The 14,981-nt window shown below is 36.7% G+C and overlaps 1 protein-coding gene across 2 annotated transcripts in view; it reads left to right on the top strand.

Annotated features, from left to right (window-relative positions):
- The window catches only part of LOC150089500 (uridine-cytidine kinase 2-B-like), a 241,168-nt gene that overhangs the window by 202,051 nt on the left and 24,136 nt on the right, over nucleotides 1–14,981 (top strand). The window lies entirely within an intron of this gene.

Below are 14,981 nucleotides of genomic sequence, written 5' to 3'. Positions count from 1 at the left end.
ATCATTCCCTCGCACCTTGTATAATTCTGTGTAGTAGTCTTCTGCTATTTGAATTATACCTTCTCTACTATTTATAAGCACGCCATCACTATTCTTCAGTTTCAGTATCATTTGTCTTTCTGTATTACTGCTCATGGCTGCTGATTTAAGTCCTTTGTTTTCCCTTAATGCTTGTTCTACTTTTCTTGTGTTAAATCTTCTTATATCCTCTCTGAGTCTCTTTCTAATGGCTTTGCATAACTCAGTATACTCGATTTTTTCCTTGTCGGTGTTTATCTTGCTCTTCATTTTTCGCCTTCGGTTCATCATAACAAGTGTTTCTTGACTAATTTTTTCTTCTTTGGATTTCTTTTTCCCTATAGGTTTCTTGGGCTTTATCACTTTCAGAAAGTTGTAATATTCCTCGTCGATATCTTGGTCCTGAGCAGTCTGCAGAAGCTCAAACTTGTCCTTAAGTTCCAGTACATACTGCTTTTTCTCTTCTTCTGTTATCTCAGACTTTTGTATTATTTACTCGAGTCAGTTTTTTCCTTTCCTACATCTATATCAAGTGTGCATCTTACCATTCTGTGATCACTTCCAACGTTTACCTTATTCAGGACAGTAACATCATTCACGATATATCTTCTGTTAGTGAGGATGAAGTCGATTTCATTAGTTGTTAATCCATTTGGACTCTTTCATGTCCACTTTCTGTTCACCCTTTTCTTGAAAAAAGTGTTCATTACTGACAGTCCTTGAGATTCTGCAAATTCCACAAGTCTCTCACCTCTTTTATTTCTTTCACCAATTCCAAAATATCCTATAGTTCCCCTTTCTGTGTTGTTTTGTCTTTTTCCAACCTTAGCATTGAAGTCCCCCATAATAATAGTGTAGTGGGTTTTCTGCTTATCTAGAAGACTCAATTTCGGTGTACATTTCTTCAACCTCTTCATCATCATGACTAGATGTTGGTGCATAAAGCATTATAACCTTTAGCTTGTACCTCTTAGAAATCTTGAGTATTAGTCTTGACACCCTTGGTGATGTACTTTTGAATTACAAAATGTTGTTTTTTAAATCTTTATGGACCACAAACCCAACTCCACCTTCACTCCTTTCACTGTTTCCATTGGTGTACAGCAGATTTCCACTTGATAAACTTATAAATGATCATTTCTTCTTCTTCTTTCAGCCAAACTGATGATATTCCAATTCCTTTTCCAGCTCTAATATCCTATCTTCACCGATGAGTGATCTTACGTTGTAACACGACAAGTTCAGTTTCCGTGCATGGCAGCCTGGTCATACCCAGAGATTCTTAGCACCCTCTGCTTCCACTCTGATCCTCTCGCTGCCATAAGAGGGGGAGTGAAAGCCGCTGAGGACTGAGGGCCATTTGTTTTGTTGTGCTGTCATATGCTGCTGGGTTTGGTCTTTTCCTCTTCACGCTGACCAGGCGTCTTGAAGAGAACCCTCTACACGTTCGTTGCCACCTAAGTGACGTAACAGGGCTTATCATCGAGAAGGTGTGCATGAGTGGATTTTAAGGAGGCAGGCCAACTGGACTTCTCCTAAATCTTCTGTAATAGAAAGATATTGGATCCATCAGTGTTTTAGACTGAGTGTCTGATAACACACAGGATACCTGTTCCCCTCTAAACCCTGCAACTGGATCAAGAAAAGTTGGGCAGATGGGCCGAGAGGTGGTAACTGAAGTTTAACATTGATAAACGCAAAGTACTGCATATTGGTAGCAGTAACCCCAGAATAACATATCAACTGTGTGGTACTACACTCAGAGTGGTGGAGAATGAAAGGGACCTGGGCGTGGTTGTGCAGTCGGATATGAAGTTTTCTGACAGTGCAGACAGGCTGCCAAAGTGGGTTGCTGGGTCGTGTCAGTGATATACAAGAATTTTGCAATCAGGGATAAGCCAGTGGTCAGGCCACGCACCTTGAGTACGGTGTGCAGGTCTGGTGGCCTCATCGTAGGAAGGATGTAGGGCTGCTAGAATGAGTACAGAAAAGGGCAACGAGATTGGTAAGGGGGGAAAGGGGTGCTCTAACCAAGAAAGGCTTAAGTTCTGCAAATTGCACATCTGGAGACTAGGCACATGGAAGGTGGTCTGATTGTGGTGTATAAAGCCTTGTAAATGGCTTGAGCAGACTCAGTGCTGATGGGATTCTTCCTCCTGCTCAGATTACAAACTTGAGGGGGCATAAAATGAAATTGAGGTTGTAGAAAAGATGTGCAGAAATTTGCCCTTAGCCAGCCAATAGTTGATTGCTGGAACAAACTTCTATCTGTTGTGGAAATTGATAGCTTAAATGAATTCAAGGAAGAACTGGGCAAACGTTTGGAGTGAATAAAAGGGTGAAATGGGTAGTGGTTTTTTTTTTTTTTTTTAGCTAATGCTGTATAAGCTTGCTTTCTTGCATCATATGCTTCAACTAATGCTAATGCTAACTTTGCTGGCTGGGACAAAGAGGTGATCATTCTGTTGTATAAGATGATGGTTAGACCACTTATACAGGAACTTTGTTGGCTGGGATAAAGAGATGATCATTTTGTTGTATAAGATGATGATTAGGCCACATATAGAAAACTGCATACAGGTTTGGAAACCTCATTTCAGGAAGGATATAGATCTGTTTAGGACAGGATTCAGAGAAGGTAAAGATTAGTTGGGGGAACAAAAGGATGTTCTCACCAGGGAAGATTGCAGCCTGTGGAAATTGGCATCTGCATGGTGACGTAATTGAATGTATGAGACTTTAAAAGAGTCATAAGTAAACTAAATGATGATATCATCTTTGCCCTTTCTCATTTGAAACACAAGGGGGGGGCATAAATTGGAAAGGAAGGATTGCATTTTGGATGTGCGGAAATTTGTATTCAACCAAAGAATGATCAATCATTGGAATAGTCTTACACCTAGTGTTATTGAGGTAGATAGCTTATGTAAATTTGAGAGCATTTGGGCAAATTATTGGAAAAATGAAATTGAAGTGTGTGTTCTCAGGCCGTGCTTCGACTTGGCACCATAAAACCCTAAATTAAACCGCCACCAAACTTGGCGCCATAAAACCCTAAAACAAATCAGCCCGTGCTGTATAAACTTTGCTTATCTTGCAGTAATATTGGCGAAATCATATGTGGATTACATACCAGGTGCCCATAAATTATTCACCTGATTATGAAGCTCGATTAAAATTTTATTGTATAGATTTCTTAAAATAGTTTGTTACAATTATCAAAGCAACTCTGAGTTTTTTCTCATTTGGCAGTTTGATTCCAGCAAGCATTGCAACAGTACAACCCTAAAATGCCAATGGTGCAGGAGAAAGCAATGTATATGTTGTAGCTGTGTGATACCAAATCTCCATTGACTGTAAATAGACATTTTCAGTGGGAATTCCAGAAAGATCCAACTACAGAATAATCAGTGAAGCAATGGTTTAAACAGTTTCAAAAAACCAGCAGTGTGCTGCATCAGAAAAGAGCAGGTAAACCTAGTGTGTCTGCAGGCAAAATTTTGGAATTTGAGGAAGTGTTTATCCAAATTCCTATAAAATCTATCCATTAGGCAAGTCTGAAGCTGCAAATACCACAAGCAACATTGCACAGAATGGTTAACAAGATATTGAAACAAAGTTTTGAAACACAAATTGCACATATTGAAACACAAAGTGCAAATTACCCAAGCAATTAAGCCTCATGACAAACCAAAACGAGCAGAATTTACTATTCAAATTCTCAATCATATAGATGAAGATGAGCATTTCCTGGTATATGTTGTTTTCAGTGAAGAAGCAACAGGCCGCCTGTCTGTAAAGTTAACAGACACTTATTGCATATGGGGATCTGAAAATCCCCACTCAGTTCATGAAAAGGAACAGAATAGCCCCAAGATAAATGTGGTGCACACTGTCCTTCAACCAGGTGATTGGGTCATTTTTCTTCCACAAAACAGAACTCTTCAAATTACCTAAATATGCTCGAGTTGTTTTCTGCACCTCAGCTGGAAGATAGTGTAGCTGCATTTGTTCAATTAGCAAGATGATGGAGGCTGTTAAACAAATTCATGATGCCATTGATGACTTAGTAGATCTATTGGAACGGCTGTCTGAAGATCTCAATGATTTGAAGCAGTAAATCTTGTACAAGTATTAATTTCAGTTTTTTAGTTCTCATTCCTTTTTGATTCAGTATCCAGAAAAATATTAAGCGTGTTTAGAAAAGGCTACAAGATCCTATGGCGCCTCCGTAGCCAGGTGGGCAGGAGCAGCAGTGCATAGCACACGCTTCTTGATTAGACCGGGGTTCGAGCCCGTAACCACCAAATACGGAGGATGCAGAAAGGTCAGGGAATGACCACCACATATCCCCGGAATAACATGGCCTTAGTTGCTAATGCTTCTAAAAACCAAACAACCAACAACAAGATCCTACGATGAACTTTCACGAAGCAGCTTTGGATTTTCAATCCCTCCAAAAATATTTTGTGGAAAACCATGATGTTTTGTGTTGAGAATCAGTACAAAATGGAAAGGATAAATGTGAACTTTGGAGAGTACCTATAGAGAAAAAGGAGGTTGACTGGAGAACTAGGCAAGGACTTAAGAAATTTCGGCTGAAGAAGTAGTGTGGATCATGAAAAGTGCTATAGACCAGTCATGGTTTGGTTTTTTTTTTTTTTTTTTTTTAGACCAGTTTCAACAGGAAATGACATCTAGGTTTGTTCGACTTAATGACCTGAACCCAAAATTAGGATTCTTACTTGATATTAAAGATCTTTTTAGAAATGAAGATCTGAATATTGTTCATCAAAAATGTAACGTGTTGGAAAATTTTATGACACGGATGTACAAGGATCAGTTATTTAATGAAATATGCAACTGCAAAATGCTTCTTGAAACCCACGGAATCTCTGCACCCAAAAGTTCCTATGGAACTTTAATTTTTTATTGTAAGTTATGGAGATGTGTTTTCAAATTTACGAATTTCATTGCAAATTCTTCTTGCCATTGGCAGCTGAGAATGCTCATTCAGCAAGTTGAAAATGATTCAGTCTTACCTTCTTGCATCAATGAGATAGGAGTGGATTAGTAACTTAGCCCTTCTGAGTACAGAAGAGGAAACATTTGAAATGGTTGATTTTGATGATGTCATCAGTAAGTTTGCAGAGGAGGTACCACCGGACTGGAGCTTGCATATGCATGATTTCCTCAATAAAAAATTTCCTAATCAACAGATTGGCCAGGATGATCCTGTACCATGTCCTCCTTGTTCGCCAGACATCACACCTATAGATTTTGTATGGGGCTACGTAAAGCAAAGTTGTATGCAAAAAAAAGGAGGGCTAAGGTAAAGAAAGCCTGCACAAGCACGCAAAAGTTCGATGAAATTTACCGGTAAAAGTACTTTGCCATAACAGCATTTGTATTGTTGCTCGCTCGGTAAACAGACGGTGGGTGTTATCGGTCTGGAGTAGAAGTTGAATCCCACAGGAGCTGAAACCCTCCCAAAGTGGAGGGGGGGGGTAACCTGACCTTTTTTTTTTAGAATCACTAATTGAATCACGAACAGTCATATTGGAAGTTCTGGCGTTGTAAAATATGTTCGTAACATAGTTTCACCGGTAAACCTTTTGCAAGTTTGCTGTGCTTCTCGTGTCGGCTTCCTTTGCCTTTTTTTTTCTCTTAATAAACAATTTATCCACCAGTGATTCTAAAGAAAAAATGTTAGGTTACCCCCTCCACTTCGGGAGGGTTTCAATCTCCTATGGGATTCAATTTCTACTCCTGACCGATAACACCCACTGTATGTTTACTGAGTGAGCAACAATACAAATGCCGTTACGTACTTTTACTTTTACTGGTAAATTTCATCGAACTTTTGCGTGCTTCTCGTGCAGGCTTTCTTTACCTTCGCCAAAAAAAGTTACGTTACAAAGACCAGATTGAACAGGCAATAACTTCCATTTTTCAGATATTTTATTTATATATATTTTATTATATTTTGCAGAGATGCTTCAAAACACTTGAAATGAAATCAGCTACCATTTGACATACTACCAAAGGTGCCTATGCAGTTTAAGTACAGCAAACTGTTTTACAATACCTGTTACAATAAAATTTTAATCAAACTTCATAATCAAGTGAATAATTTATAGACACCCTGTATATCATCTGTATTAGTTCATTTTACTACACTGGATATAGTTAAATCCTTCCACCTGAGCAAATATTAAGGGCTTGTGTGTATTGTGTGTAAAAATTGAGTGTGCTTCTAGGTCAATTTGCAGGAGGATAAAAAAAGCCTTCATGAAATTCCTCCCATGACCAACTGAAATTAAACACCCCTTTTCAAACAGAACTTTGTGGTTATGCTTCTCAGAAAAATCACATAAAATTAAAATTACAACACTAAGTATTCTGCTTCTGAACAAACCCTGCCCTTCCTTCCACTTGTCTATTACCTATGCCCTTCCTTTTTTATATATATATAGTTTACTTTTACTTTACTTTTTATTGTAAAGTTTTACTGTTAGTTTTTACAACAAATCTCATTACTTAGTGCCTTGTATTGTATATGGGGTTCTTGACTGGACAAAGACTGTGGCTCACCCTCTGCCCATTCCTTAGTCTTCAGTTTGTTTTATATCACTGTTTTGTTTTGAATTTAAAGATTTGATTCAACTTTTAATTTATAAATTAAAATTTTTCTTTCAGACTGTTATTTCCTCCTTTATACGTAATAAATTTACCCAGTTGTGTAATGAAACATTGATTGTTAGATGTCAGCATTGTGGTTGTTATATTGTTATTAATGTTTTTTACCTTATAACCATTCCAATAAATATATATGACACATTCCCATATGGTTTATGGTGTCTGGCTATTAATACTTATGCTGCTGACATTTTTACCTACCCTGGATGGAAAACCACAGGATTGAGTCAATCTGGATTGAAAAGGGCAGAAATACTTTAGGGCCTTCTTCTCACTTTGACTGAATTCGTCAGCCTCTGGTGAAGGTTGCTTGACAAAAAATCTGGTTTTTCTTCTGTGTCAAATAGAAAAAAAAAAAATCTAAAATTAGGGTGGTTTCTTCTCTGAGTATATTTAAAAATCTGAAAGCCACATATTTGCTTGAGGAAACAGTGAACATGACAATGAAAGTTTCTAACAGTGTTTTGTTTATGCTCCCCTAAAAGAATTAAAGTTTTGTTTCACCAAAAAAAAATGTTAAATTTTAAAAATGTATATTACTGCTTGGTTAAAGTTAGTTGAAATATAAATTATATTCTCGTGTGTGTGTGTGTGTGTGTGTGTGCAGATGAAAATATACTTTAATTTAAAATCTAATACAATTGGATTTGTGTTTGTAATTTTAAAAAGTTGGAAACCTCTGACTTGTCATTTCTGGGAGTTTTGCAAGTGATGTGTGTTATTTATGCCTAGTTATTAAGTAAAACATCCTGATAGATGAGATACTGCTGTTAGTGTTATGAGTTTTGCTTTCAGTTTTGTACTGCAATTTTTAGTTTCAGCTTAATGTAAACAAATTTACATTTGTTTGGGGTTGGAGATTGAACTAGTCATCTGGCCATTTATAAACTGTGTTATGAAAGTTCATTTTTGATAATTACTGTGAATTCTGCTTACTGCTATTATAAATATATTTTAATTTTGCAGTCTATACAGTAATGACTAGGAGGAAAAAGTATTGGTATTAGAATGTTAAATGATTCAATGGCATCTGTCGAAAAGAAAATAAATGAATACAGTACTTACATTTTCATCATCAAAAAAGTGATCATCCATTTCTGCTTTGAACTTTACTAAACCTTGCCTTAGCCACCTTGACAGATAATTTATTTCAATAATCTACAACAAGCTGACCAAAGGTTATTGAGTTTCCAGATAACAAATGAAAAATCGGGACAAACGTGATGTTTGTCTTGATTTTTCAACCTACCCCAACCCAAAATAGTAGCAATTTTCGTGCCGTAAACTCAATTTAACAGATTTTGGAAATAATGGACTTTGTTTACCAAACCAGGTTTGTTGTCTGTATAGGGCTGAGTAACACCACTGCCTCATGGCATTTATCATCAGTTAAAATATTATTTTTAAACTTACTTTTAATAGAAGGCTGGCCTTGCCAGTTTCACAGCAGAACTTTAAATCTCTGACTGTTTTGGAGTTATTTCTCCAGGTGTAGTTGACTAGGGCAGAGGGGAAAATAGGCTAGCCGGACTTTAAAAGAAAAAAAAGCACTGCAGGTGCCAGATTTATGCATTATGTTCCATTTAATTTCTTCCAAACACCAGTATCTTTCTGTTTTACATGTTTCCTAGACTGTATGTCATTGTTACTGAAAAAATATTTTCAATGTATAAAGTCATTTTGTGAAACATTCAATGCTAGTTTACAGTATAGTTCTTAATGGTATACAGTAGGACACATTTAGTTTTTAAGGTGATTCAAGTGCTCAAATCATATTGCACCATTCAGACTTCATAATAAAAAATATTGGACAATCTCAACAGCTATACTGGAAGGAGCATTATTTCTTAGGCAAGTACATTACACACACTGGACCAATCAGGTAGTATGGGTTAATGCTAGCAACTATCATTATCTTGAGATTATAGGGATGAGAGATACTGTATTGTCAAATAAAAATAACAAAAGCAGAGTGAAGTTCTGAACTACAGCACAGTACTGTGAGCCACGTTCACAAAAGAGCAAAGTTCTTACCTTGTGCACGAATTTCTTTTGTACACTGGAATACTTTTGGCTATGTGCATGCATAACTAACCTTCAAAATGTCAGATTTTTAAGACACTAATTTACTGTGTCTATCTGTTAACATCAGATAGACACAGTAAATTAGCGTATTCTTTGTTCTCTTTTATGACTGTTTAAATAACTCGTGATTTGAAATATTGTCCAAACTTAGATTATAATTTTGTATGGTAATTGTTTATAGTTTTTCCTCCCTATAAACAAGCCCAAATTCATATGCCACAGGAAAATGCCCAGCATACAAAAGATTGCACAGGGTAAGAAGGAATTTTGTTCTTTTGTGAACATAGCTTACAGTACTGTGTTGTAGGTACTATAAGGTACTATAATTCAGAACTTCAGTCTGCATTTTTCTTATTCATGCTGTCCTGTAAGAAGAGTGGTTAAAAAAGAAAGTGTGTGAATGTGAGTATCTGATAAAATTGAAGTTAACTGAGAAGCTGGAGTCTTTCAAGGCATGCACATAAAAAGAGTATTGGTTGAAACAACAAGGAAAGCTGTTTGGTGCTTCTACTACCTTGGGAAAATACCTTCTGTTTACCCTTGACATAATTTCTTTTAAATGAATCCCATATCAGTGCATTGTGATCACTGCTGGTAATAAGACATTCTTGTTTGTTATAATCAGTGCTTTTTTTTTTGTAAAAAAAATAGGTGCTGGTACTCATTCTTTGCTATCAAGAAAAATTGAAAATTAAAAGGATATGAAAAGTACTCTGAAAAATTTTTTTTCCTGATACTATTACTTTAGTAGTAATATTTTTAGACAAATTAAGTGTATTAACACATAGTTTATTAAGCATAAATTTATTATTCAAGTCTATAAAAAAATAAGTAAAATGTGAGTAAAATAAGTAAAAAATAATAACATAAGTAAAAATAATTTCATAATAAAGTTTTTGTAGAATATTCCAAATTTTTATTAAGTTCTCATCCGACACCCTATGCCAGGGTGTTGGATGAGAACTTGCCAGGCAACCTTTTTTGAGTGAAGAGCTATTTTTGATCTAATTAAAAAAAAGAGAGAGAATCCAAAGAGATGCAACTCAGCTCAAGCTGGGGGGGGGGGAGTTTTTTAAGAAATGGAATAGAGTGGGAAGATGTTTATTAAAAAAATATATATAAATAATATTTTGAAATATTTATTAATACTGAAAATTAATGTGACTTTTGCTGATGAGCTTCTTGAGCAAGTGTCTCTCAACATTATGCGAGTATGTTGTAATTAAACATGCTCGCATTGTTCAGATGCCAGTTTCTTGATTTATTTTTAATATAGTTCATGTTCAAAACTATTTTCTCGCAGAGATACGTCAAACCAAAAACTCAGAGAAGTCTAAACGAAAATATTTTCAAATTTATATATGGGTCCGGTACGCTACTCCACGCATCGAACACAATTTGGTCTGCATTTTAAAGTCATCTATTGATGCCCATTTGTGTAGAATTGCAAGGGCAGTCTTTTGCCTCTTGAAATCCTCAATTTCAGTTTTAAGACATTTTAGTCTTCCACTCCACATGTCCTTGATTTTTAAGTCCTCTAATTCCATTTCAGATTGTGCTTCATGTGAGCTGTAAAGTTAAAGAGTTGCAGTTACATGTTAAAAGAACTGCATGCGGCTTGTGAGCCACAGGTTGCCGACTTCTTTTCTTCCTCTTTGTGTGTCAGTTGCTGAATGACGTTTTCCGAAGCAGCCATGAATCGACATATTTTGCTGGATCAAAGCAGGTGAACAATTTTAAGAAACAGTAGTGAAGAAACTGTTTTTGTCATCAACGAATCACTGGTTGGGCTGGCAATCAGATTCATTTGTGAAAATCCTTGTTCACATTCACTCGATGAAATTGGTATCGTACTCAGGGTGTTCATCAAATGCTTCAATTCTTCCGAAACCTTCTTATCAATTAGTTATCCACAAATTGCATCTCTTTCATTTAACTGTAACCTAATTGACAATTTTCTAACTTCACTTTTACCAAATGCCATGAATTCATGTTTAGAAGGATTAATACTTTCATTGTCCTCGTTTTCCTTTTCTTTTCATCGGTATTATCACTAGTTCTTAAATTTGAATTTTTTCTTTTTTGAAACTGTCCAAAATGTTGGTCTCATTCGGATATTCAGGTACTGTAACCATGTAAACAGAGATAGGGGAAATTTACGGAAAAATGGTTAAATGGATAATGCACTTCTGCGAAACAACAGATGATTATTTGTCGGGTTAAAGAAAGAAAATCACTTTTCTAATGTTCGAACGGGGCGCTTACGGTTGATTCACAAAGGTGTCCAACTTACGGCCTGCGAGGAAAGTGAACTAAAACAGCATTTTAAATTTTGTTAATTATCAAAAAAATCTTCTCATTAAATGTTTTGTTCAGTAAATGTAATTGTGTATTGTACTTAATAAAATTTTCAAATATTTTCAATTTTACTTTTACATGCAACAAGATATGGAAAATGTAACACACTAAAGAAATCTGACTTTGAATTTTTTTGAATATCACCCTGTACGGGAAAAGGTTGGACACCACTGCAGTAGAAGGTGGGCCAGAGCCCATTAGGGATACACCTTGATCTGCTCACTCTTGACTAGTGCGACTCCTCCGCATGTGGGACAGGTGGTCGGATAGGTTTTACCAGGTACCACTAAGTTATAAAATGCTTTAGCTCTCTTAATTCGTGCAGCAGCACTAATTGCCTAAATTGCCTGAAGGCCAGAAATGCAAAAATTTTCTTCGCTCAACAGAAACCATTTTAACTGTAACTTCCAAGGGGGATTCAAAATAATTCGCTATAAAAGGACTTCGTTAAACAGAGGCCCGACTGAGTAATTTAGAATTATAAAAATGGTTATACAGTTTTATATAGAAAATATCTTAAAAATAGACAGTAAAAAATGCAAATTTAGTTAAACAATTTTAGGCTTATTTGAATAGTAGGTAAATTTGTGAAAAAAAAAAAATTACGGAATATTACAAATTTCGAAATGCACTGCATCCAAATGTCACACGTCACTGTTAATAAAGGTGCCAGTACATTTGAAGAATGGAGAAATACCATTTCTCCATTCTACCAAAAAGGGTGACAAATCCCTCCCATCCAATTATCGTCCCATTGCTTTACTTCTACTCTTTCTAAAGTAATGGAGAAATCAATTAACCGCCAACTCTTAAACTACCTAGAAACCTTCCATCTGATCAACGATCGCCAGTATGGATTCCGTCAGAGTCGATCCACTGGTGATGATATTCTGGCTTATATTACCCATTTATGGGCAAATTCAATGGAAAAGTTCTGTGAAACACAAGCAGTTGTTCTTGACATCTCAAAGGCTTTCGATCGTGTTTGGCATAAAGCTCTTCTAAACAAGCTTTTATCCTATGGTTTGCCAACTGTTTTTTGTAATTGGTTATCCAGTTTTCTCTCTGATTGCTCACTGAGGGTGAAGGTAGATGGCTCTGTCTTCTAACTTCTCCACTAATGCTGGTGTCCCCCAAGGTTCAGTTCTTTTCCTCTTGTATATTAATGACCTGCTTCCATTGACTGGAAATCCTATCCATAGTTTTGCCGATGATAGTACATTGCATTCCACTTTCCATTTTGAGAACCCTGCTCAATCAGCTTCAACTTCTCGAAATCTGCTATCAATTCCTTAAATGCCGATCTCCAGGTAATTCTCCAGTGGGGCAAAAACAACTTAGTTGATTTCAATCCTTCTAAAATTCGGTCTTGTCTTATATCTCGCAAAATGGATTCTTCCACTCCTATGCTTATCTTTGGTGACACTCCGATTTCTGGGCAAAATGATATATCTCTTTTGGGGATTACCCTGACTTTTAATCTCTCTTGGCACAAGTACATTACAAATATCGCTTCCTCTGCATCTAAAAAACTTGGTTTTCTCTTTCGCTCTCGGTGTTACTTTTCTTCCAAACAGCTGTTCACTCTGTACAAATTGCAAATCTGCCCTACCATGGGATATTGTCCCCACATCTGGGGCAGTGCCCCCTAAACCTCTCTCAGGCTTCTAGATTCCATTCAGAAGAGGGCAATTAGGTTAATTAATGACTCATCTCTAACAGAGTCTCTCCACTCGCTGTCTCATAGACGTACTGTTTCTGCTACGTGCCATTTCTACAGATACTTACATGGGCACTGTTCTTCTGAATTGGCTTCTATAATTCCCGCTCTCTCTTTCAAAACAGTCCAAACACATGCCGTCACCAACCAAAATCCATTTACTGTCCAATTTCAAAATCACAGAACCAACTTTTCATCTTCCTCGTTTATTCATTGAACTGCTGTTTTCTGGAACAACCTTCCTTCATATGTATTTCCTGAAAATTACAGTCTGCATAAGTCAAGTCTAATGTCAACAAATATTTTCTTTTGTCTTCTCAACCTCCAACCCAAGCACAGTACTAAGCACTATGGGTTCTAATACCTTTCGTGTTTGGGGTGTTCATATAAAAAAAGTCAAAGATCAGGCAAGTTAAGGAAGATTATGAGAAGTCTCTAGCAAAGAATGCAAGGAAAAACAGCAAAGACTTCTGTACTCTTGATTAAGAGTAGAAGTAAGGGATTGAATCTCATTGGGCCACTTGATGTGTATGGGTTAGCTGTTAAGGACCCTGCCCAAGTTGCAGACAAATTGAATAGGTATTTTGCGTCTAAAGTCACACATGAGGAATTATTTAGGGAAGGGGATGCCAGAAGTTTATATAACTCTAATGAGGAGCAAATTGACTGATAAATGAAAGAGGAGGAGAAATTGTTGAGGATGGATACAAAATAGTCACCTGGGGGTGGATGGAATCTATCCAATTATCATTCTTCTCCTTCTTGGTGATTCCCTTCTACTTCTCTCTCTCTCTCTCTCTCAGGGTAACTGGTTTTTTTTTTTTTTTTTTGGAAGGCACCATTTTGTCCCCTTGTCTAACCAATCTGATAGGTTTTTATGATGCAATGACCAAGGAACTGGATGCAAAAAATAATTTTGATATCATATGCTTAGATTTCAGGAAGGCTGTTGATACTGTTGCACATAAAAGACTGCTGTACAAACTGGAGCAATGTGGCATTAAGGGCAAGTTATGGTTAAGTAGAAGAAGGCAGAGTGGTTATCAATAAGCACTGCTCTTCATGAACTAATATTATTAGTGGAGTTCCCCGAGGTTCAGTGCTAGGTCCATTGTTGTTTTTTCTGTATTTATCAATGACATTGATGAAGATATATCAGGCTTAATGTCTAATGATACAATGTTTGTAAATGATACAAAGGTTGGAAGAGTGGTTAACAACATTCATCAGGGTGAGCTACTGCAACAAGATCTAGGAAAATTGGGTCGATGGGCAGTTAAAGTTTAACATTGATAAATGCAAGGTATTGTAGCACATTGGGTAGCAGTAACTCCAGAGTAAATTATCAACCGTGTGGTACTACACTCAGGCTAGCAGAGAATGAAAAAGACCTGGGGGTTATTGTGCAATCAGATATGAAATTCTCTAAGCAGTGCAGATGTTGCCAGGACAGCTCATGGGATTTTGGCAATGATATACAGGAACTTTGCTAGCAGGGATCATCCCTTTGTATAAGGCCATGGTTAGGCTGCATCTTGAGTACTGGATAAAGGCCAGAGGCCTCACTTTAGGAAGGAGGTAGAACTGCTGGAATAGGTGCAGAGAAGGGAAAGCAGTTTGATGAAGGGAACAAAAGGGTGCTCTTACCTAGAAAAGCTTCAGTGTGTCAAGACCAGATACCTGCAGGGAGATCTGATTGAGGTGTTTAAAGGCTTGACTAGATTCAGTAAGCTGAATGAACATTAATCTAAACAAGCTACAGCTTAGGGCCTCATTCCATCCTAAAAAAATCCTTTTTTTAATATTGTCACAGGTGAACTGTAAGAGAGAAGGGCTTCATACATGTTATAGCTTACGGCCACAACAAGTTTAAATCTGGCCCTGTCCATGTGTTGTGGATGTGAATGGGTTGAATAAATTGAAAGGCAAACTAGACAAATTCTTGGAGGGTATGGATGGGTGAATTGAGTTTTGTTTTTTTTTTTGGCTGATGCTGTATAACCATTACTACTACATGTTTAGTGTCAGAAAATATGTAACCAGGTGGAAAAAAAACAATCCAGATCTATTTCTGATATAGTTTTGAAAATTCTCCTGACAG

This window comes from Mastigoproctus giganteus, chromosome 2 (genome assembly GCF_048544385.1).
Source record: "Mastigoproctus giganteus isolate SK-2022 chromosome 2, ASM4854438v1, whole genome shotgun sequence".
Taxonomy (NCBI): Eukaryota; Metazoa; Arthropoda; class Arachnida; order Uropygi; family Thelyphonidae; genus Mastigoproctus; species Mastigoproctus giganteus.
The sequence above is the reverse complement of the archived record's forward strand: the minus strand, read 5'-3'. Positions and strand labels throughout refer to the sequence as shown.